Source organism: Lynx canadensis, chromosome D4 (assembly GCF_007474595.2).
Source record: "Lynx canadensis isolate LIC74 chromosome D4, mLynCan4.pri.v2, whole genome shotgun sequence".
Taxonomy (NCBI): Eukaryota; Metazoa; Chordata; class Mammalia; order Carnivora; family Felidae; genus Lynx; species Lynx canadensis.
The window spans coordinates 82,323,765-82,347,456 of NC_044315.2; the positions used below are offsets into that span (position 1 = coordinate 82,323,765).

General features: G+C 39.3%; 1 protein-coding gene across 4 annotated transcripts in view; it reads right to left on the reverse strand.

Annotated features, from left to right (window-relative positions):
* The window catches only part of LOC115500147 (spermatid perinuclear RNA binding protein), a 140,874-nt gene that overhangs the window by 63,927 nt on the left and 53,255 nt on the right, over positions 1-23,692 (reverse strand). The window contains exon 1 of one of the 4 annotated variants that reach the window (XM_030294509.2): positions 10,844-10,938. The exons of the other annotated variants lie outside the window; for them this stretch is intronic. The gene's annotated coding sequence lies outside the window, so the exon portion shown is untranslated. Of the gene's footprint in view, positions 1-10,843; positions 10,939-23,692 lie in introns of those variants that run through there. 4 annotated transcript variants of the gene reach the window in all.

A 23,692-nucleotide genomic window follows, 5' to 3' on the forward strand; every position in this document is an offset into this window, starting at 1 on the left:
AAAGAACTATAGATATTAAGGGCCATACAACTAATCAAGGACAAAGGCCTCCTGGTCCCAAACCAAACTCAGAGTCAAGAGTTTTTCTTAAAACAAAACAAAACAAAACAAACAAACAAAAACAATTAACAGCAGATAAAATTCTGGCCTTGAAATAAAAAAAAACTCAACTTTGCCACTTAATAGCTAAGTGACTTTAGAAAGTTACATGACTCAGAAAATCATTTCATTTTTTTGGGTCTCAGTTTCTTTTATCTATGAAATGAAATTCTGCTACTAATTAATAAGGTAACATTTATGTAACTCATATTCTGTACCAGGCACTGTTCAAAGAGCTTTTCATATATTAACTCATTTAATCCTCACAACAATTTCAATTACTATCTCCATTTAACACATAAGGAAACTAGAGCATAAAGAGGTAATATAACCTAATTGAAAACACAAAGCAAAAGTACACAGTAAAGCCAATTTAAACCTAGACAATCTTCAATAATATTTTCACTCTAAAAGCACTTACACTTATGTTAGGGGCTAAACTTTAGCAATCTCAAAAAAATCTGTCTATGTGAATTACCAAGTCTATATAGCACACAGGCTTTTGAGCCAAATGGGCCTAGACTAAAGCACCTGATTTGCCATGTCACTTCTCTGAGCCAGAGGTTTTCCACATGTGCAATGGGGGAAATAGGATCTACCTCAAACTAAATGAAAAATATCTAAGAGTATTTGCCAAACACTACACGCTCAATAAATGGCTTTAGGAGGGAGGGGGAAAAAAGCCCTCAAATATCAAATAAAACATTGTGTTAACACATGAGTTATGTATACATTTAAAAACAGAGTATAGAAAAATATTAGGTGTGCTCTACTTATTAAATAAGAGCAGCTTTACGCAGCAGGTGGAATGTATATGTATAAGCATGTGCATGTGTTTCACTTTTTTAATCAAGCACTGCTTTTTCTTTTCTTTTTTTAATAAAGAAGGACAGTTACTATTCTTTTTGTTTAATGTCTGTCTGTTTTGAGAGAGAGAGACAGAGACAGAGACAGAGAGAGAGAGAGAGAGAGAGAGAGAGAGAGAGGGGTAGAGGTAGATACAGGAGAGACAGAATCCCAAGCACATTCCATGCTGTCAGTGCACAGCCTGACACAGGGCTCAATCCCACAAACCGTGAGATCATGACCTGAGCCAAAATCAAGAGTCAGATGCTTAAACTAAATGAGACCCCCCAGGTGCCCCAGCTACTGGGGATTCGAGCACTGCTTTTTCAAACAGTGGATTTTTTTCAGAGTTTCAGGTTTATAGAAAAATTGGGTGGAAAATAGAGAAAATCCTATGTACCCCTTCTCCATACCACACACATACAGTTTCCCTTATTTTTTTTTTTTTTCAACGTTTATTTATTTTTGGGACAGAGAGAGACAGAGCATGAACGGGGGAGGGGCAGAGAGAGAGGGAGACACAGAATCGGAAACAGGCTCCAGGCTCTGAGCCATCAGCTCAGAGCCCGACGCGGGGCTCGAACTCACGGACCGCGAGATCGTGACCTGGCTGAAGTCGGACGCTTAACCGACTGCGCCACCCAGGCGCCCCCAGTTTCCCTTATTAACATCTTACATCAGTGTGATACATTTGTTACAACTGCTGAACCAATGTTTATGCAACACTATTAAAGTCCATAATTTACATTAGGGTTCTTTGTGTTGTACATTCTAGTTTTGACAAATGTATAATGACATGCATCCACCATTACAGAATCATACAGAACAGCTTCACTGCCCTAAAAATCCCATGTCCCACCTATTCAAACCCTCCTTCTTCCAAATGTCATATAGTTAAAATCAGACAGTATGTAGTCTTTTCAGATTGGCCTTTTTCATTTAGCAATATGCATTTAAGATTCCTCCATGAGTTGACATTTCTTTTTATCACTGAATAATATTCCAGTGTCCGGATGGACCACAGTTTTTTATCCATTCACCTACTTTAGGACATCTCGGTTGCTTCCAAGTTTTAGCAATTATGAACAAAGATGCTATAAACATTCGTATGCAGATTTTTGTGTAGACACAGGTTTTCAACCCATTTGGGTAAATACCAAGGAGAACGATTACGGGATCATATGGCAAGACAATGTTTAATTTAGCTTTGTGAGAAACTTCCAGACTCTCTTTCATCCAACACAGTCGTACCATTTTACATCCCCACCAGCAGTAAATGAGTCCCTGCTGCTCCACATCCTCATCAGCATTTGGTGTTGTCAAAGTTTGGGACTTGAGCCCTTCTAATAGGTGTGCAGTGGTATCTCACTGTTGCTTAATTTGAAATTCCCCAGGGGCGCCTGGGTGGCGCAGTCGGTTAAGCGTCCGACTTCAGCCAGGTCACGATCTCGCGGTCAGTGGGTTCGAGCCCCGCGTCGGGCTCTGGGCTGATGGCTCGGAGCCTGGAGCCTGTTTCCGACTCTGTGTCTCCCTCTCTCTCTGGCCCTCCCCCGTTCATGCTCTGTCTCTCTCTGTCCCAAAAATAAATACACGTTGAAAAAAAAAAAAATTAAAAAAAAAAAAAAAAAAATTCCCTGATGACACAGGATGTTGAGTATCTTTTCATATGCTTATTTGCCATCTGTACATCTTTGGTAAGGTGGCCTGTTCAAATCTTCTACCCATTTTTTTTTTTTATTGGGTTGTCTGTTTTCTTGGTCTTTAGTTTTAAGAGTTCTTTTCATTCTCTTAATAGTCTCTCGTTGAGCAGAAGTTTTAATTTTAATGAAGTCCAACTCATCAACTTTTTCTTTCATGGATTACACTCTTGGTGGTGATGTTACATCTTTTGTAACTGACCTTGAAAGGTAAAAGGCTTTGGGGCACCTGGGTGGTTCAGTCAGTTAAGAGTCCCACTCAGGCCTCAGAGGCTCAGGTCATGATTTCACAGTCATGAGACCGAGCCCTGCATCAGGCTCCATGCTCTGCTCTCTCTCTCAAAAATAAATACACTTAAAAAAAAAAAAAGAAGAAGAAGGATGGGGCACCTGGGGGGCTCAGCTGGCTAAGAGTCCAACTCTTGGTTTAGGCTCAGGTCATGATTTCATTCAGGAGACCAAGCCCCATGTCAAGCTAAGAGCAGAGCATAGGGCCTGGTTGGGATTCTCTCTCCTCCCCCTTCTCTCTCTGCCCCTCTGTCCCTCTCAAAAATAAACAAACTTAAAAGAAAGGAAAAGGATAGGGCACCTGGGTAGCTCAGTTGGTTATATGTCCAACTCTTGATTTCAGCTCAAACCATGATCTCACCATTTGTGGGTTCGAGCTCTGAATGGGGCTCTGTGCTGACAGTGCGGCTCTCTCTCTCTCTCTCTCTCTCTCTCTCTCTCTCTCTCTCTCTCCCTTTCTTTCTGCCCCTCCCCTGCTCACCCATGCGCTCACTCTCTCCCTCTCTCTCAAAATAAATCAATAAATTGTAAAAAAAAAAAAAAAAGAAAAAAAAAGATGGGTATGGTAAAATTAGAAAAAGACCTCACTGATACGCCAAGATCACTTTAAGATAATGAGATTCACAAGCAAATACATATGTACTAATTAACTGTCTATTCTGTACCCAGCACCATGCTTGGGAGTACAACAGGGTATGAATCAACTCAGACACACAAAGAGCAAATACTCCTCCCCCAAATACCTTCAAATAAACTTTCTCTACATGGTGGCACTGAGTTTATATATAATACTCACACAAAAAGAACACTGAATTTCAGGAGTGCCGGGGCGGCTCAGTTGGTTAAGCATCTGACTTCAGCTCACGTCATGATCTCACAGTTCATGAGTTCAAGCCCTGCATCAGTCTGTTTGCTCTCAGCATGAAGCCTGCTTTGGATTCTTGTCCCCCTCACACTCTGCCCCTCCCCCACACACATTTTCTCTCTCTCTCTCTCTCTCTGTCACACACTCTCACACACACACACACACACACACACACACACACACACACACACACAAATAAAAATAACACTGAATTTCACAATGTTCCTCTGGAAATTCTTTCATTTTCTACATAAAAAAGGTACATAAGGAAAAACCAAAAAACCTACAAATTACATATACCTAGTCCAAAAATCTAGCTTTTCATCCTTACCCAAAATACCTAGAATGATGGAAAAGCTCAATCCCACCGTGTCATTTGAAGCCTTGCAACACTGGGCTCAGGTCAAAAGGTCCTTTATCAACTAACAGGGTTTGTTTTTTAAGATTTTATTTATTTTTTAAGTTTATTTATTTTGAGAGAGAGAGAATCCCAAGCAGGTGCCATGAAATCAGCACAGAACCCAATGTGGGGCTCAAACTCACAAACCATGAGATCATGACCCAAGCCAAAACCAAGAGCCAGACGTTCAAGTGACTGAGCCAGCCAGGCACTCATTCCCAATTAACAGTTTAAACAAGAGTGGTACCCATGGCTACAATCCTAACATAGAATGGGCTGTAGGAGGGGCGCCTGGGTGGCTCAGTGGGCTGGGCGTCCAAATTCGGCTCAGGTCATGATCTCACGGTCTGTGAGTTCAAGCCCTGTGTCGGGCTCTGTGCTAACAGATCAGAACCTGGAGCCTGCTTCGGATTCTGTGTCTCCCTCTGTCTCTGCTCTTCTCCCGCTTGTGCTCTGTCTCTCTCAAAAATAAACATCAAAAAAAAAAAAAAAAGAAAAGAAAAAGAAAAAAGAATGGGCTGTAGGAGCTAGCTACATTGAACCAGAACACTTTCTGAATACTTACTGTCCCTGAGCAAGATGAAAAAGATGTTAGCAAGTAACCAGAGTGGTAACAGGAAAACATCTCCTCACTGAAACAGACACCAGTCCTTTCCAATCCTTGACAGAACAGTTACATGACAGAACTGTAGCCACCCAGTTAGATGGCTTGTTTGGTGAAAGAACCAATAGTTTAATGCATCTCAGCAAGTCTTTATTGAGCACCTATAATATGCCAGCCAATATTCTAGGCTCTTAGGATGTAGCAGTGAACAAGACAGACAAAAATCCCTACCTTTGTTATTTAAGAGCAGAGAGGGAAAAACAACATAGCCATAAGTACAAAACTAAGTAAATTAAACAGTATGTTAGAAGGTGTGAAGTACTATGAAAAAGAAAGAAGGGGGCAGTGCAAGTCCATTAAGGCAGTATACGAGGGGAAATGCAACCTTGCAGATGGTCAGCCCTTACTGAGGAGACACCTGAGCAAAGAATTGACGAAGTAAGGGAGTCAGCCAAGCACACATGTATGGAATGAGCATTCCTGGCAGGGAAAGGAAGAATGTGCCTGGTGAGGTGGAGAACTAGGAGCCCAAAGTCAGCGGAGGGCTAGAGAAGGATAAGTAGAGGGAGAAAAGGGTAGCAAGGACAGAGCGGTAAGAGTGAGGACCAGATCACTTAGGACAGAGGATGACAAATGTTTTCTTTAAAGGACTAGATATTAAATAGTTTAGGCTTTTCAAGCTGTAAGGTCCTTACCACTCCATTCTTCCTTTGCAGTGCAAATATAGCCACAGATAAAATGTGAACAAATGAGAGTGGCTGTGTTCCGATAAAACTTTATTTACAGGCACAGATATCTTGATTTCATATGATGTTCACCTCACAAATAGCAATTTTTTTTTATTTTTTAAGGATTTAAAAATATAAAAACCATTTTAGCTTGCAGGTCATACAAAAACAGGCAGTAGGCCAAATATGGTCCGTGGGCGATAGCCTGTCAGCTCCTGAAACAGGGGGTCCTTCTAGTTACTTTAAAGACTGTGGCTTTCACTATGAGATGGGGAACCCTTACAGGGTTTTGAGCAGAGAAGTGATAATTATCAGACTCATATTTTTATTTTTTTTAACGTTTATTTTGAGAGAGAAAGTGCATGCTTGCACAAGCAGGGGAGGGGCACAGAGGTGGAGAAGAGGGAGAGAATCCCAAGCAGATCCCACACTGTCAGCACAAAGCCCGACACAGGGCTCTATCTCATGAACCTAGAGATCATGACCTGAGCCGAAATCTAAGAGTTGAGACGCTTAACGAACTAAGCCACCCAAGTGCCCCTTTTAAAAGATCACTGTGACTGCCATGTGGAAACACATAATAGAGAGGACAAGGGTGGAAGAATGGAAACCACTGGGAAGTTAGTGATCAGATTATGTATATGTTCTGAAAGGAAAGATGACGGGACTTAGCAAAACGGATGTGTGAGTGTGAGGGAACTGGAAGCATCAGGACCAACATCAAGGTTTTTGGCCTGAGCAGATGAGTTAGGAAAGGTGCAAGAAGAGCAAGTTTTGGGATTAAGATCAGGAATTCAGCTTTGTACATGCTGAATCCCAGACACTGATTAGATATTTTAAGTAGTCAACTGGGTATCAACTTAGAGTTTAGAAGAGAGGTCTGAATCAAGATATAAATTTGGTAATTTTCAGGATAAAGGCAGAATGTAAAGCCACAAGACCACCAAGAGAGTAAGTATCCTAGTGAATGGGAGAGAGCAGAAGGAAAGAGGCACAACTACAGTCAGAGAAGGAGTGGCCTGATAGGAGGTAAATAAAGTAGGACTGTGCTATCCTGGGGGTGCCTGGCTGGATCAGTTGGTAAAGCAAGCAACTCTAAATCTCAGGGTCGTGAGTCTGGGCCCCACATTGGGTACAGATATTACTTAAAATATAAATAAACAAACAAACTTAAAAAAAAAAAAAAAAAACTGTGCTGTTCTGAAAGCCAAGTAAGGAAAACTTGTAAGACAAGCACTTTGAATTAAAAACAGGAAAAGGGATAGAGCATGAAAATGGAAATCCTGAGTTCTGCTCCTTGCTTTACTACAAAGGATGCTTCTAACTCAAAGATACCTGTATTCTCAAGTCCCATATACTACGGTATCGAGTTTTGCCGTGTTTTACCATTTATAGGAACTTATCCCCTCCTACACTATTCTCTCTCCACTCCAGCCCTTCTTTATGGGAAAGTTTACCTAGAAAATATCACATTCCCCTCCAAAACCTTCAATGACTAATCATCACCCAAGCAACCGGCATTCTATCCATCCACTCTGTGTGGCACCAAGGTCCTCCAGAATACAACACTAATGTAATTCATTCCGTCCTTTCTCTCACCACTGCAGTTCCAGCCATAATGAGAATAATGACTCTTCCCCCAAACACCTTGCAATGTGCTAGCGCTAAGCTTTAAGTTAAACGTTTCCCTTATGTGGACTGCAACCTCTACTCCACCATGAATTTGTCATTGTTCTATTTATTCATCAACTGTCCCATCTCAAATATAGCCCTCCATGAAGCTTTATCCAGTGCTTGAGTTGAATATAATTCCTTCTTTCTTTGAGCCATCCAGCATTTTTTCAACTTCCTAATACTCAGCTTCAGTTATTTTTATCACAAGCTCCTGAATGAAATAACTTACCTTTATCTCCATAGCACCTAGTACAATGACCTGCACTCAAGAGAGGCTCAATAAAAATGTGAATTCAACCCCGGATTTATCTTTCCTTAGGGAGCACCTAACTGAAGAATCCAAGAAGTTTCCATCTGAAAGGTCACCATCTCTTCCCTTATCTCCATGAGAGATCATCATTTCAGTCATCATCACAGTGACTTACAGGGAATTTCTGACTCTTCCTCCATAAGCACAAATTCTATTATTTACTTGACTTATTTCACCCATCTTGGATTAATTCCCCAAACCCTCTCCCATTCCTTCAGGACTTTACTACTTAGCTCACTGACACACAATCAACTTCTACTCCTGGCATAATTCTTAGCAATTTCAATAACCACACAGATGATCCTTCTAAAATTCTGGACTCTCCATTCCTTGTTTTCCTTTCCTTGCATGTTTTCATCTTCTTTCCTACTTCAGACAACCACTCTCCACCAACGCCGGTAATCCCCTAATCCTACCACCTTTCACGATCCCTCACCCTTTTCATGCCCTCACTTCTATCCTTATCCAACTGAAATTACACAATCCATTATGTGTCACTCATTTACATCAGCAACTCCCTTTGTTATCCTCTCCCGGCAAAACTCCAACTCTGCTTAAATCCAACTCTCCAGGTTACGCCACACCGATAACCCTCGACAAACGGATATGACTAGGGAGGAGAAAAAACAACAACAACAACACACAATTGTGTTTATTGGTTGTTTTCTAAATTCATGATCAATCCTCAAAAGGCCCAATAATCAACAGTTCTCAAACAGTGATGGTACTGCAACCCTGTGGGATTTGAAAATGTGAGGTAGAGTTTCCTGGTTTTCATAATGACTAGGTGAGTAATCCCAACATTTGGTATCCTGGGATGCTAACCATCCTGCAATGTCCAAGAAGCCCCATTGAAAAAAATAAAACTCATTCACTTTATTACTGATTATTTCCAATCTTCTCTTCTCTTTTCAAATGCCTGTACCTCCCTCCCATATCCTCACACGACTGCTCATCCTGCTTTCTACTTCATGCAAAATACCAACCTTGCTGCATCTTTTCCCATATATTGTTCTTCCTTGTTACTATGAATGAACTGTTCCTATTCCTATTTAATGGAGAGCTTTCAACTCAAACCCTCCTAGAACCCATCCCCTTTTGCCTACTCAAGAATATAGCTCCAGTAATCACTCCCTCTGCTCTCTGTCTCGCATAACTTTCCTTGATCTCTAGCTCCCCACACCCAATTCTCTGCCCCTTTTAAAGCAGAATTCTCTGATTACACTTCTGTTTCCATTTCCTCACCTCCCATTCTCTCTTAAATTCACCCCAATCAGCCTCTCACACCAATGCTCTACTGAAACAGTTCATGCCAAGGTCCCCTAGGACTCCCATAGTGTTTAAATACTGTGAACAATTCTCAGTCCTCACCTCAGCTGACCTCTCAGCAACAGGTGACACAGCTGACTGTTCCCTACTCGAAACATTTTACTTCCCTTGGCTTCCATCCAGTACTCTACTCTTAGTTCTCTTCCTACTTCATAAATTACTCCACTGGCTCCTTTCTTTCTTATCTCCAGAGCCTCTGACTGCTGGAATGCAGCTGGACTCAGCCCTCACACTGAATCCCTTCACCACTGTACCTGCACTCATTTGGCAATCTCACTCAGGCTTGAGGCTTTAAATACCACCTATACACTGAGGGCAACCGAGTTTATATCACCCTTAGTTCTAGACTCACACTCAAATACATAATCAACATATCCACCTGGATGTCTAATAAAAGTTTTAAATATGCCCCAAATTAATTCCTGACCCATCCCCCCCAAAAAAACACAAAACTTTACTTTGCTCCTTCCAGTGTTCCCTCTCTCAAGAGAAGGCAACTACTCCTTCTGATAGCTTATCTCAAAAAGAGTCATCCTTGACAGCTCTCTTCCTGCCACACCCATCTAATCCATCACCAAATCTTTCACCTTTACCTTGTTCTCTTTACCTAGAGCAATAGCATCCACAGTGTTCCCTTTAAAATTTAAATTAGGTCATATCATGCTTTGCTCAAAACCTTCCAAGGGCTTGGTCTCTGCTTAAACACCTAACGGCCTACAAATCCCTAATAATCTGATTCCCCTGAACTTCTTGGCCTCCTCCCCTACTGCTCCCCCTTCACTGTGTTCCATCCACACTGGTAGCCTTGCTGTTTCTCAAACAAGTCACACATTCCCCTCCTCAGAGCCTCGACATTTGCTATTTATTATCACAGATATGCACATACCTCTTTACGTCTTCAGTTGTCTTCTTAAACATCCTTACTACGAGCCCATCCCTGATCATCATATATAGCATAGCAACCCCTCCTCCAGGACTTCTCTGACCCTGTTTATATCTCTCCATAGGATTTATCACTGGCATATCTTTGCTTACTCTTTGGTTTGTACACCTAGAGCAATGCTTGGCACAAAGGAGAAACTCAAATGAATTTCTCAAAATAATTTCTTCATACAGCATCATAGTCAATGTTCACAATCCCCTGAAAAGTAGTAAGATATGGAATTAATGGTATAATTTATTTTATAATCTTTAAAAATATGAAAGCACTGGGGCGCCTGGGTGGCTCAGTCGGTTGAGCGTCCTACTTCCGCTCAGGTCATGATCTCAAGGCTTGTGAGTTCGAGCCCCACGTCGGGCCCTGTGCGGACAGCTCAGAGCCTGGAGCCTGCTTCAGAGTCTGTGTTTCCCTCTCTCTCTGCCCCTCCCCCACTCAGGCTCTGTCTCTCTCCGTCTCAAAAATAAATAAACATTAAAAATTTTTTTAAATATGAAAGCACAAATATACAAAAATGTTAAATAATTTGTCTATGATCATACACCAGCAGAGCCATCTCTACAACTGGGATTGGGTCTCTAGCATTTTCCAATTCACATTACTGTGGCCATGAATAAATCAAAGAGCAGGTGTATATTTAATTTTGCACGATAATCTTTAAAAGCTCAGCCTGGAGTGCCTGGCTGGCTAAGTTGGTGGATGTACAACTCTTGATCTCAAGGCTGTGAGTTCAAACCCCACACTGCATGTGGAGCCGACTTAAAAAAAAAAAAAATTTTAATTAAAAAAAAATTCAAAGCTCAACCTGAAATCTAGTCCTTCCTTTATACCACAATCAAACATGAAGTAGTACCTAACTGTACATGCCTCAGTGGCTATTTATTTTCTTCCCACTAAAAGGCTGTGATAGCATCAGGCTATTTGAAATTTACATATCTTATTGTGACAATTCTGATCAAAAGGAAAAGGGAGCAATGAATGTGCCAAGAAACAGTTAAGTATTCAAGTATCCTCTATCCTTCCGTGCCCAACGCAGCACACTTAACTCTGAAGGGTAAGCCAGCACCTTGGTAAACAAGCTTCAAAGGGTATCTTTGGTTCTCAAAAGACTTTTTGTTGCCGTTGTACAGAACAGAGCATGGCAAAGAAACTGTATCTGGAAAGAGAATGGACATGATTATTTTTCTTAATTAGTTAAGCTTGCAAAACCACCTCAGAACCTGCAATCTAGTTATAAGCAAACAGTCATTTGGTGTTTTAAAAATCACCAATTTTAAAACAAATAGAAGTCATTCTTCACCTTGGCAAAATAAACAATTGGTTTAGTCTCAAAAAAATGCATATCTTCACCAAGTATTATGTCAATACAGAAAAACTTTTCATATGTAACAGTACTAAAAATTAAGAAACAGATTAGATCCTTCAGTAATATAATAATTTAATTTCTAGACTCTTGCCAACACTCATTCTCCTCTTTCTGGCATCCTCTGCCACAGTTGAAACTGTGTATCTAGGTCAGAAAAGACAAGTAGCTTTTCAGAACAGTTCAATATCTTTGGCACAAGTGTTGATATTATAATTCAATCCTTTCACAAACTCCTTTTAAAATACACTATGATGTAAATCACAAGATTAGTACTGTACAGACAGTAGTCTAATATTTAAGAAAGCCACTGAAACAAATACTTTAAAATGCTAGATTTAGAAAACTGATACAGGGGCGCCTGGGTGGCTCAGTCAGTTAAGCGTCCGACTTCAGCTCAGGTCACGATCTCGCGGTCCGTGAGTTCGAGCCCCGCGTTGGGCTCTGGCCTGATGGCTCAGAGCCTGGAGCCTGCTTCTGATTCTGTGTCTCCCTCTCTCTCTCTCTGCCCCTGCCCCGTTCATGCTCTGTCTCTGTCTCAAAAATAAATAAAACGTTAAAAAAAAAAAAAGAAAGAAAGAAAACTGGTACAGGTCGTGAGTTTGAGCCCCACGTTGGTGTAGAGATTACTAAAAAGTAAGCAAATAAACCAAAAAACAAAACAATAAAACTGATAGAGGTAATGAGCTACACAACAATATAAGGTAGGCAATACAATGTAATTCATATTAGAGCAATGGGTTTAAGGTAAGAAGATCTGCCTTCAAATTCCAGCTCTGCTACTAATAAACTAGCCAATTTTGAACAAATCTCAACCTCTCTGAGCCTCAGTTCCTTGAGTTATAAAGTAAAAGGGTTAGACTACACCTAGATTACTTTTTAGGTACTGTCTTTAAACATGATTCTGTAATAAAAACAGAAATCTACAAGTACATTTTATATGAGACAGATTAAACTTAACCTTTAAAAGTTTATGTTTTTACAATGTAATCATATTTTAAATATTGTAGATAAAACTAAAAATGAGATAGGTGAGAAAATTTGAACATGGAGTAATTTGTCAACATTATGGAATTAGTTCTAGAGGGTGATAATGGTATTATATAGGTTTCTCTTGGTGGGGGTATTCATATCTAATTTGAGAGATATTTACAGATGAAATTATATGAAAATCTGGGATTTTCTTCAAAGTAATGTAGTTGAGGGATAGTGAAGTAAGACTAGACTTATGTTGATAATTACTGTAAGCTGATGACGGGTTATCCATGGTTCAAGGGGGGTTCTCTCTACTTGCGTATGTTCAAATATTTCCTTATAGAAATTTAAGAAAGGTTTTTAAACAGGAGCACATTTATCAAGAATCTAAACAGCCAATTTTCAATTTACCAGTAGTAAAATGAGATTTTCATGTCATATTTTCTTCAGGCACAACATATCTGCTTTAGAGAATCCATATTAACTGCACAAAACTAGAAATATAAAACCATCTTGGGGAGCAATTTAGTAATAACCAACAGTCAAAGATGTGGGTATCCTATAAACAACAATACTATTTTTTTCTTTTTTATAAGTTTTTATTTCTGGGGTGCCTGGGTGGCTCAGTCAGTTGGGCATCCGACTTCGGCTCAGGTCATGTTCTCACGGTTTGTGGTTCAAGCCCTGCATCGGGCTCTGTGCTGACAGCTCAGAGCCTGGAGCCTGCTTCGGATTCTGTGTCTCCCTCTGTTTCTGCCCCTCACCTTTAGTTATTACTAAATTAATATATATAATATTATATATAATATATATTAACATATATTAACATATGTAATAACATGTATTAACATGTGTTATATAATATATATTACATATATATGTTATGTATATGTATGTAATGTATATATACGTACATATAATGTATATGTATATGTATAATATATATATGTTAGCATATGTAATTACTAAATTAATATAACCTTTAGTTATTACTAAATTATGCCTCTCTCAAAAACAAATAAATGTAAAAAAAACAATTTTTTTTAAGTTTTTATTTCTTTTGAGAGAGAGCACACATGCACAAGTAGCAGAGGCACAGAGAGAGAAAGAGGAAGAGATAATCCCAAGCAGGCTCTGCACTGTCTGCCTGATATGGGGCTCAAACCCACGAACTGTGAGATCATGATCTCAGAGAGTCGGACACCTAACCGACTGAACCACCCAGGTACCCCAACAACATTCTTTCTGGTTACAGTTACATTATCTAGAGAAACTCCAACACAAACACAGGTAGACGGGTTTAAATCAATGTTCAATGCAGCACTTTTTATAATCACAAAACACTAGAAAACTAAATGTCCATCAACAAGAGAATGGAGATATAAACTGCAGTTAAAGAATTACAGTGATACATTTCATCATTTCTAAGCCCACAACAATGTTGGGTGGAAAAGCTAGCTGCAGATGAAGTATAAAGTGATTCCTTTCATGAAAGCTTAAAAATGCATAAAATAATGTTATATATAATTTATGGGTACACACGCACACTATTTTTAGTATAAAAATCATTCAAGGTAATGACAAACATAAAATTCAGTAGTGGTTATTACTGGGAAAAAGAAAGAACAGAATACATACACAGTATGTATCTGAGTACTACTTCTTGGGAAAAGAATCCACAGCAAATTTGGAAAAAGTGAAAAGTTGTGTGTGGTGAGTACACATTATTTACTATATTCTGTCTATATGCCAGAAACAATTTATAATTTCCAAATGTTTTCTTTTAATGTTTCTTTTATTTTTTGAAAGAGAGAGAGATAGAGCACGAGCACAGGAGGCAGAGAGAGGGGGGGACACAGAATCCGAAGCAGGCTCCAGGCTCTGAGCTGTCAGCACAGAGCCTGATGAAGGGCTCGAACTCATGAACCATGAGATAATAACCTGAGCCCAAGTCAGATGCTCAACCAACTGAGCCACCCAGGCGCCCCTTTAATTTCAAAATGTTTTTAAAATTATGCCCACATATGTAATACTCAGAAACAAAAAGGAACCTTGGTCCTCTTGAACAGAAAATTATTTTAGCTGTCTTAGCCCTTGGGGATTACCACATTTTTCAATTTAAACCAAATATTGCTATTGAATAAAAGATACAAAAAGTTCCCCCAACAAAGAAGATTATGAAGTGTGTGTGTATATTTAAGTGGAACAAGACATATTCCTACATAGATTTACCCAGGGGAATAACCAGACTTTCAAAGTATTAGAGAGTATAGGCTAAAGTCACTGTCAGTGTTTGAAGGTCTCAAACACTGCAGGGGGTAATACTGCTCAGAAACATTCTAATTCTAAATAAAAGACCAAGTAGTACTTTTGTTAGGGCAGAACTATGGAAACCCTAATACATTTCCCAAGTCCCTATATAACCTGGCAAAATTCAACCTCCAAGTTCTGTCTTCTCAGAAGGTTTTGTCAGGATTTGATTATAGGCTTTGTTATGGGAAGGCTCAGAGTAGGCTTTAACTCTAGGGCAGAAGCCAGAAAATCTTTTCTTATAGGGCCACACAGTAAGTTTTTTTTGTTTTTGTTTTTTTTTTTAAGTTTATTTTTGAGAGAGAGAGAATGAGAGGGAAGGAGGAAGAGAGGGAGGGAGAGAGAGAGAGGAAACACACACACGGGAGGGGCAGAAAAGGAGGGAGACAGAGAATCCAAAGCAGGCTCTGCATTGTGATTGCAAAGCCCAATATGGTGTTCGAACCCATGAACCATGAGATCACCACATGAGCTGAGGTGGGACGCTCAAACGACTGGGCCACCCAGGTGCCCCCCATATAGTAAATCTTGTAGGCTTGCCAGGCCTACAGTCTGTGTGCAACTATTTAACTTTGCCAATCCTTGCTTTACCTCATGGTCTTTCTAGTGTTCCACCCACACGCCCAGGGTGTTGATCAAGACTCTCTCTGTTCTGCCTGGGCCAGAGCTCCAATATCCCACAGCTGTACAACCTCTAGCATCTCTGTTTCATTCCCAGCTTTGGGGCAGCCACTCTGATAAACCTTCCAGCTTTTCTCCCCCATGGACAGCCCAACTCTTCACCAATAATTCACAAGGAGCCCACACAAAAACATTTGGGAGCCCCTCCCAGAGAGCTCCTCTTCTCCAGTGTCCTGCCCTAAAGATTCTAGCCATTTTAGCTGCCCCAAATTCTGATTCAACACAGGCTACCATGTTCTGCTTGGATTCCAGCTCAAGAAATTGTTCTCAGGCAGAAAGCAGGGGCAATTGTGGGGCTCATTTTACAAATTTCAAGATCAGAGGCCTGTTGTCCAAAGCCGGAAAGAGTTGCTTCACATATTTTGTCCAGTTTCATGTTTTTTTATAATTTTTTTTAACATTTATTCATTTTTGAGAGACAGAGAGAGACAGAGCATGAGCGGGGAAGGGGCAGAGAGAGGGAGACACAGAATCTGAAGCAGACTCCAAGCTCTGAGCTGTCAGCACAGGGCCCGACACGGGGCTCGAACTCACAAACTGCGAGATCCTGACCTGGGCGGAAGTCGGACGCTCAACAGACTGAGCCACCCAGGCGCCCCTAGTTTTGTGTTTTTTAATGACAGAAAGGCCAGTCCAGAACCAGATACTCCATCAAAGCCAGAAGTAGAAGTAATCAATAAATATTCTAGTTTCTATTATATATATCAAGACCTGTACTGGCACATAGCTAAATATGAACCAAAGGGCATGAGGGTGAGAATAACTAGCCATTTATTCATTTATCCATCCATCCATCCATCCATCCATCCATCCATCCATCCATCCATGCAACAAATACTTACTAAGCATCTTACTGTACCAGGAAAGTGCTGACTTTATGTCTTCAAGCCTCGGTATTAGCACAGCCTACATTAGGACCATAACCTGCCCTGCCAATCACCCAGGTTTTAGGAAAAAGATAAGTTGAGAAAATGCATATAAAAGCACTTGACAAAGGCCTACACAAATACACATTATTTCTGTGATGGCAACAATCGTACCCTTATTAATAAAGCACAAGTTCTCTGTGTACACTTGCCCAACAGCAGAAACATGAAAAAGGATGGCTGTGAAAGAGCAGGATATGTGTGTGTGCACATGCACGTGCACCCATGCTCTGGAGGGGAGGAGATTTCAGAATTCAAATCTGCCAGGGAACAAAGTGCATATATAAAAGTGACAGGAGATATGGGTACCTGCCATACAAACGCTTGTGACAAGATAACTGAATAACAGAACTGAATTTAAGTGAAGTCCCTTTTTGAAATTTAAAACCAAAATATAGAAAAAATTATCTTTGAAAATGTTTTATTGCAGAATGCTTTAATACAAATTGAAAATGTTTTATTGCAGAATGCTTTAATACAAATTTCTTTAAACTTTATTCCAACTATTTTAAAATTCAAGAATAAAAATAATTTCTACTATAAATAATATATTCATATCACATCCTTTTAATAAAATGGATCAGAATGGTCATAATCATTTTCTCACCAATAGTCATTATTCAAAAATTTTTTTTTTTTTTTTTTTTTTTTTTTTTTTTTTTTTTTTTTTTTTTTTGGGAAACATGTAATAAGGTCCAGAGAAAAGGTAAATCATTCAAGAAACATATAGGCTGGTGAGAGTTTAGGGAAAAATCATGACAACAGACCAGTGATCTCCACTCGGGTAGCTGAGTTAGCACAGATGTGAATCTAGCTTTTAACAAGGGTTTATTTTCTATTGGGGTTAGGGATGAGCAATGAGTAGTCACAAACATCTTAAGCTACATTCTTCCTTCTCTGTTGTCCTACTACTGTAATCTCAGGCCTTTAAATAAATGTCAGCTGTAATGTTAACAGATATTGGCATACAAAATAAGAAAAACAAACAATTCCTTAAAGACACAGAAGTGTTGACCATAAAATAAATTGTATTTGAATATGTTAAAATGAAGAAATTTGGGCATCAAAAAACACCCTAAAGAAAGTGAAAAGCGAAGTCACATATTGAAAAGACTTTTGGAATACATACCTCCAACAAAAGTACCAAAAACATATAAAGACAACTTAAAATCCAAAAGAAAACCACAAACAAGCTAGGCGAAAGAAAAAACAAAATAAAAAAAACAGAAGTCATGAACAAGCATTTCACAGAAAAAAAAATCACAAGACCAATAAAAACATAATACCATTTCTACCCACTGAAGCTGCAAAAATTTAATCTGAGAATTCCAAGGGTTGGAAAGGATATATTCATAGAGACTTTCATAGATTGATAGTGGGAAAAAAATGTTTGGCATAATGTCTACAAACTGAATAATCCCATGTTCATTACCCAGGGTTTTATTCCTCAGTATACATGGAAAGAAACTTACGCACAAGAGACATGTATTAAAATGATCACAGCAAAACTGTTCATAGCAGCAAAAACCTGGAAAACAAGGAAAATGTCCATTCACAGGAGAATGAATGAATAAACCATGTTACATTAATGTAATGGATTATTCCCAGCAAAGTAAAGGAACTACAGTGACATGCAACAACGTGGATAAATCTTAGCAATGCAACATTAAGTAAAAATATTAAGTCTCAAATGATTACATATAGAATGTCTTTTTTGTAAAGTTACAACCAAAATAAAAATATACACTTTCTAAGAATCCATAAAGATGTGATGAAGCTATACAAAATCAGAAAACTAGAGAATTCAGGCTGTGAGGTCTGGGTGAAGGGGGAGGAATGGGGTTGGGGAACCTAAAAAGTCAGATGTAGATTATTAAGGATCTATCCTTTTGTTCTGGTAGTAGGTTCACAGGGGCTTATTAAGTTTTTAAATATAAATTAAAAACAGGCTATATGTGAGCTAATAAGAGCATGCCCTAAACAAGGATTATGGCTAATCCACTATCTAATTCTATCCACAGTATATCCAATTTTTTACTTTATTTTATTTTATTTTTTTAATGTTTTTAATTTATTTTTGAGACAGAGAGAGAGCATGAGCAGGGGAGGGGCAGAGAGGGGGGGAGACACAGAATCTGAAGCAGGCTCCAGGCTCTGAGCTGTCAGCACAGAGCCCAACGTGGGGCTCCAACTCACAGAGTGTGATCATGACCTGAGCCGAAGTCGGATGCTCAACCGACTGAGCCAATCAGGCACCCCTATATCCAACTTTTTAAAAAGCTTCCAAGCCTATGTTAACTAGAGCCTATGCTGACTAAACTGAGTTTTCGTCTTCTTGATTGGAGTATAACTTTTTTTAAGTCAAATCTACTCAACTGTAAATAGCTGTTATTTTTCCTAGTGTGGTAACTTTAAAAATATGAATTGCTGACATAGTATCCTAAGTTATTATGCCAGTTATTATGTCTAAGTCACATACTATGATTGTACTCCTGGCACACCCAATACAACGATATTCATGAAACCGCAATTTAGTAAGTACTCTTAGCTTGCTACATACTGGAAAGGGAACAAAAACTTCCACGATCCATAGAAAATACCCTTGCATTTTACAAAATGACTTGTTTCTCGCCTAACCCTTAAAATATAGATGCCAACTCAAAAGAGTCTCATAACTCATAAATGACACTTTTAAGTCAACCTCGGTATTTTTTCCACAAACTTCTGTTCGGGAAAAGAGCAAGTGCAAAAATTTTTCCTTAATGCAGATTTTCTCAGCTATCAGAAAACTTAAACTTAGGGTTTTCATAACAACCCAACCATTTAAGTGTCTACGTATATATTTAACATTCAAAAAAATAAGACTGTAAAAACAATTTGTTCTACTCAATTTGTGCATTTTGTAATTTCCAGCTAATATGGTTTTTAAACTCCACATTTACCTACCTCTGACACAGGTTCAAGAGGAAAACAGCACATAAATAACTGACAAACACGCATGAAAAATGATATTCATATGTAAAAGAGGTCCCCTTCTCTATTGTTTCTCTCTCTTGTTTCGGTGGGGGGGGGGGGAGGAGACAAACTTCAAACTTCTGAAATAATCTATTTATTAGCTGGAAAGTTTTAAGTTGTTTAACCATTTGGGTAATAACACTAAACCAAAAAAGTGAGAGAGAAAGATAAAAGGGGAATGACCAAGGAACACAAGTAATAATGTGAAAAATGAACTGTTATTTTGTGAAGTGTTATTATTCACCTGTCAAACACTCCCAGATCTAGGTTTTCCAGGGCAGAGCATTCACATCACTATCAAGGATGTTACTCTCAAGTAAGTAGGATTAGAACATTAAAGGCAATATAGAAATAGGAACATTTCCTACCGGCATTATCATTAGGCAGATGAGACACCAACTAGTGAATAAACTTGTGTCTTAATACACACTACCTTACAACATTATACAAAACAATTCTCATAAAGCGATTATACAAAGTAAATTCAGCATCACACACAATCCTGTGTGATTCAAAGTCTCATCATCTGACAGATGGAAAAACAGACTCATAAATTTAAGAACCCTTACAAGATCACTCAACTAGTAAATGGCAGCAATTAAATGCAAACTAGGGACACCTGGGTGGCTAAGATGGTTGAGCCTCTGACTTCAGCTTAGGTCGTGATCTCACGGTTTGTGGGTTTGAGCCCCGCGTGGGGCTCTGTGCTGACAGTTCAGAGCCTGGAGCCTGCTCCAGGTTCTATGTCTCCTTCTCTCTCTCTCTGCTCCTCCCCTACCTGCACTCTGTCTCTCCCTCTCTCAAAAGTAAATAAACATTAAAAAATAATAATAAATGCAAACTCAAATCTACCGACAGACTTCGATTTACAAAAAACTAAATGGAAAAAAAATAGAATATAAGTCAGGAGACCAGGGCTATCTAGTGTTGGAATGGCTACAAAGAGCCACAGAGACCTTTCCCCTGGCCCTGTGGATTCTACTTCCTGAAAAATAATACCTCCCACCCTAAGTGCTTCACAAGGCTACTCTGAGGATCACAGACTAACAGTTGTGCAAAGACTTTGGAAGTTACAGTGTTATATAAACAGGGAAGATGACCCTTCCAACCTAACCAATGACAGTGAGTCGTGAACTCAAGGGACAGCAACACAACACCATGAGCTTGTGACTGGTGTTTTTTTTTTTTTTCAGTCTGCAACAAATTCTGCAGTTCAAGAAGAATTCAGACTAAGTCTCAATTATTCAGTGTGTGATTCATAAATGGAAAAATACAAATGGAAAAAAAAATAAATTTCATTTATCAAAATTTGATAGTTTATCAAGACAGGAGAGCAGAATAAATTCTCTCTTGCGTAAAAAGGCCTCCTCAATCCCTATCAGTAATAATGATGAGGCCACAGTAATAACAGCAATGCTTGCTATATGCCAAGGATTTGGCTAAGCATTTTACATGCTTTACTTCATTTAATCCTCAAAAACCCTCTGTAGGAGATGTGATTATATCAATTTTACAGAGGAAATAGTCTAGAAGAATGATTAATTTATCTGAGATCAAGCAGCCAGTCAATGGCAGTCAGGATTCGAAACAGACAACCTGTCTACAGAGTCGACAACCTGCAGCTCCTCATGACTCATTCTGCTCTGAAGCATCCACCAAAAACCCCACTCATCTCAAAGGCTACCTCTCCAGGAAGCCTTCCTTCATCCAAGCCTAAAACCAATTCTCTCACAAAGCACCATTTCATTCCTTCTGTAGTGACACCTCTATCTGCCCATCTTATACAGTTATGAAAGAACAAATGCAAAAATCTATGAACATTATTATGAATCTTGACATACATATACATACATACACACGCATATGTGCATAGAAGATCAAACATGTAACTATCTGAGTCTTGAGTGCCTCCACCCTAAAGAACCATCCACATCAAGACCATTTTGAAACTAAACAAGAATGTCTTCAAACATTCTTAACAGAGACATGAAGTTATTTGCCCTGTACCATAGGGTGAGTGACAGAGCCAAGATATGAATTCATGTTTATTTACATAGCAACTTGCATTACTCAGTCAGCTGCCTGATTCTTAGTACTATCAGTACTATCAGTACTCAGTCAGCTGCCAGTGTTCTTAGTACTATCTACATTGCTCACCTAATCATTTAGCCTCTCAGATCTTAATTCATTTTTAATTTTTTTAAAATTTTTATTTATTTTTGAGAGAGAGAGAGACAGAGCATGAACAGGGGAGGAGCCAAGGGAGGGAGACACAGAATCCAAAGCAGGCTCCAGGCTCTCAGCTGTCAGCACAGCCCAACACAAGGCTCCAACACACAAGTCAAGAGATCCTGACCTGAGCCGAAGTCGGATGCTTAACCAACTGAGTCACCCAGGCGCCCCTCAGATCTTAATTCTTAAGGATGAAGGTGGGGTAGGGACCAGGCCATGTCAATCTCATTTGCTACTGAATCAACAAATATTTACTGTAGCAAAATTATAGAAATTAAGTACATTGTTGGTAATGTTTAAAACTCCATGAGAGAAAAAGCCTTCAGCTTCCAAGGGAGATTCTGGACTACAGGTTTTCTAGAGCACAAAGTCAGGCCTACTCCCTCCCTATCCCCAATAACAATGAGAAAAAGAAAGGATTTCTAAAATCTGATTTCCCAATTTTGCTGAAAATTAGACTCAACCATGCTTACTCAGTAACCTATTCTCAGAAATAAGATGCTTGGGGCACCTGGTGGCTCAGTCGATTAAGGGTCCAACCCTTGATTTTGGCTTAGGTCGTGATCTCGGAGTTCCGTGGGATCAAGCCCCCGGTCTGTGCTGCCAGCACGGAGCCTACTTGGAATATTCTCTCTCTCTCCCTCCCCCCCAACCCATCTCTCATTCTCTCTCTCAAAATAAATAAACTTTTAAAAAGAAAAAAAGAAAGAAGATGCTTACCTCTTGGAATAAAATTTTCAAAATACCACCCTTAACTTCTTAAACCCTTTACCTTCACTAGGCCCTCAGCTTAGACAGCGCCTTCTGCACATAGCCTTCCCTGATCTCGAACTCTGCCTCTTCCTAACCCTTTGCCCAACCTGGACTGAATTAATTAGCCCTCCCATATTCTTCCACTACACTAGCATTGCCTTATGTTGCACCGCTTACCAGTTCTGTAACTACATGATCCTTGAAGGCAGATACTATGTTTTGCTCTCTGCTGTATTCCTTGTATATATCACAGTACCTGGACAGTAAACTCTCAAATATTTGTCAAATGAATAAATGACTGATGACCCAATTATGACTCTGTCTTGGTACTTTTGTGGGAGGCATATGAGAAACCTCTTCATCATTCTCCATAGCTGTAGCGTGAACTCGTTAACTTAGACAATCTTGCCATAGGGCTGTCTCTCTACTGGGCTCTGTTCAAGCAGGTGCTATGACCACAGTTACTGTGCACCCTTTGCTTGCTGGGAAGTAAATTAAAGCTTATAAGCGAGTACTTCAACTGAGATGCTGACTGCAATTCATTCTACAGGTGCTTTATTCCCAGATAATTCACTTGAAGGACCTGCTCACATAAACAGCAAACACTGCCACCACAGCATACACAATTACATGACCTATCTTGTGAAATGATCACCTTGGCAGTTACTTCATTTTTGATCCTCCGTGCTCCACAGCGTGTACAAGACACTTTACATTAATCATCTGATTTTCTATTTGCATCAGCCCATGATCAGTCTCCATTTTAAGGTTCCTCAGTTGAGGAAATGAAACTCACAAGGATAAATCTGTAATTTGAACCCAAATCTGTTAGGTGCCACAAACCTGTGGATCTCTACACTAAAGTGTCTTCAAATAAAAGATACCTGCCTTGATTGTTTCATAAGGTATGGTCAGTTAAACAACTAAAAATTGAGCCTTGTAAAGGGGTCAGAAAGAAACAATCATCCAAGAACTTAAAATGTGAGATGAGGCTTTCCATTCAGCTTTAAATAGATTCAAACTCAACTCAAAAGATAAAAGGCGCTTCAAGAACCAAAACTGTCAAGGCTCCTGGGTAGCTCAGTCAGTTAAGCATCTGACTTCAGCTCAGGTCATGATCTCACAGTTCAAGAGTTGGGAGCCCTACGATGACAGCACAGGGCCTGCTTGGGATTGTCTCCCTCTCTCTCTGCCCCTCCCCCCACTCTCTCCAGTGCATACGTTCTCTCTCAAAATAAACTTAAAAAAAAAAATAATCAAAATTGTCATAATGAGAGTTATACAGTCTTAAATGAGGCTGTCATGAGAACATTTAAGTCACTGTTAGAAGCTGAGCTTTTTTCGAAACAGTTAATCAAAACGATGAGTACAAGGATAAACTGACCATCTGTTAACAGGGTGGTTAAAGGTTAGGAAAGCAGACCAGAAGAGAGGAAGAAAGAAAAAAAATCTCCTATTCCAAGAAAAACGGACCATATGCGAAGTTGTTCCCTTGCCAATTTACAGAAAACACAAAGAATATGGAAAATAGGAAAAATGTGACAGTATTTACAAGAATTTTCTTTTTTAAAAAAAGCTGCCAATTAAAACAAAAGGTTCAAATCATTAGTAGAGACCACAGAACATCTGACATACAATCTAAAAAACTGCACTATGTGTT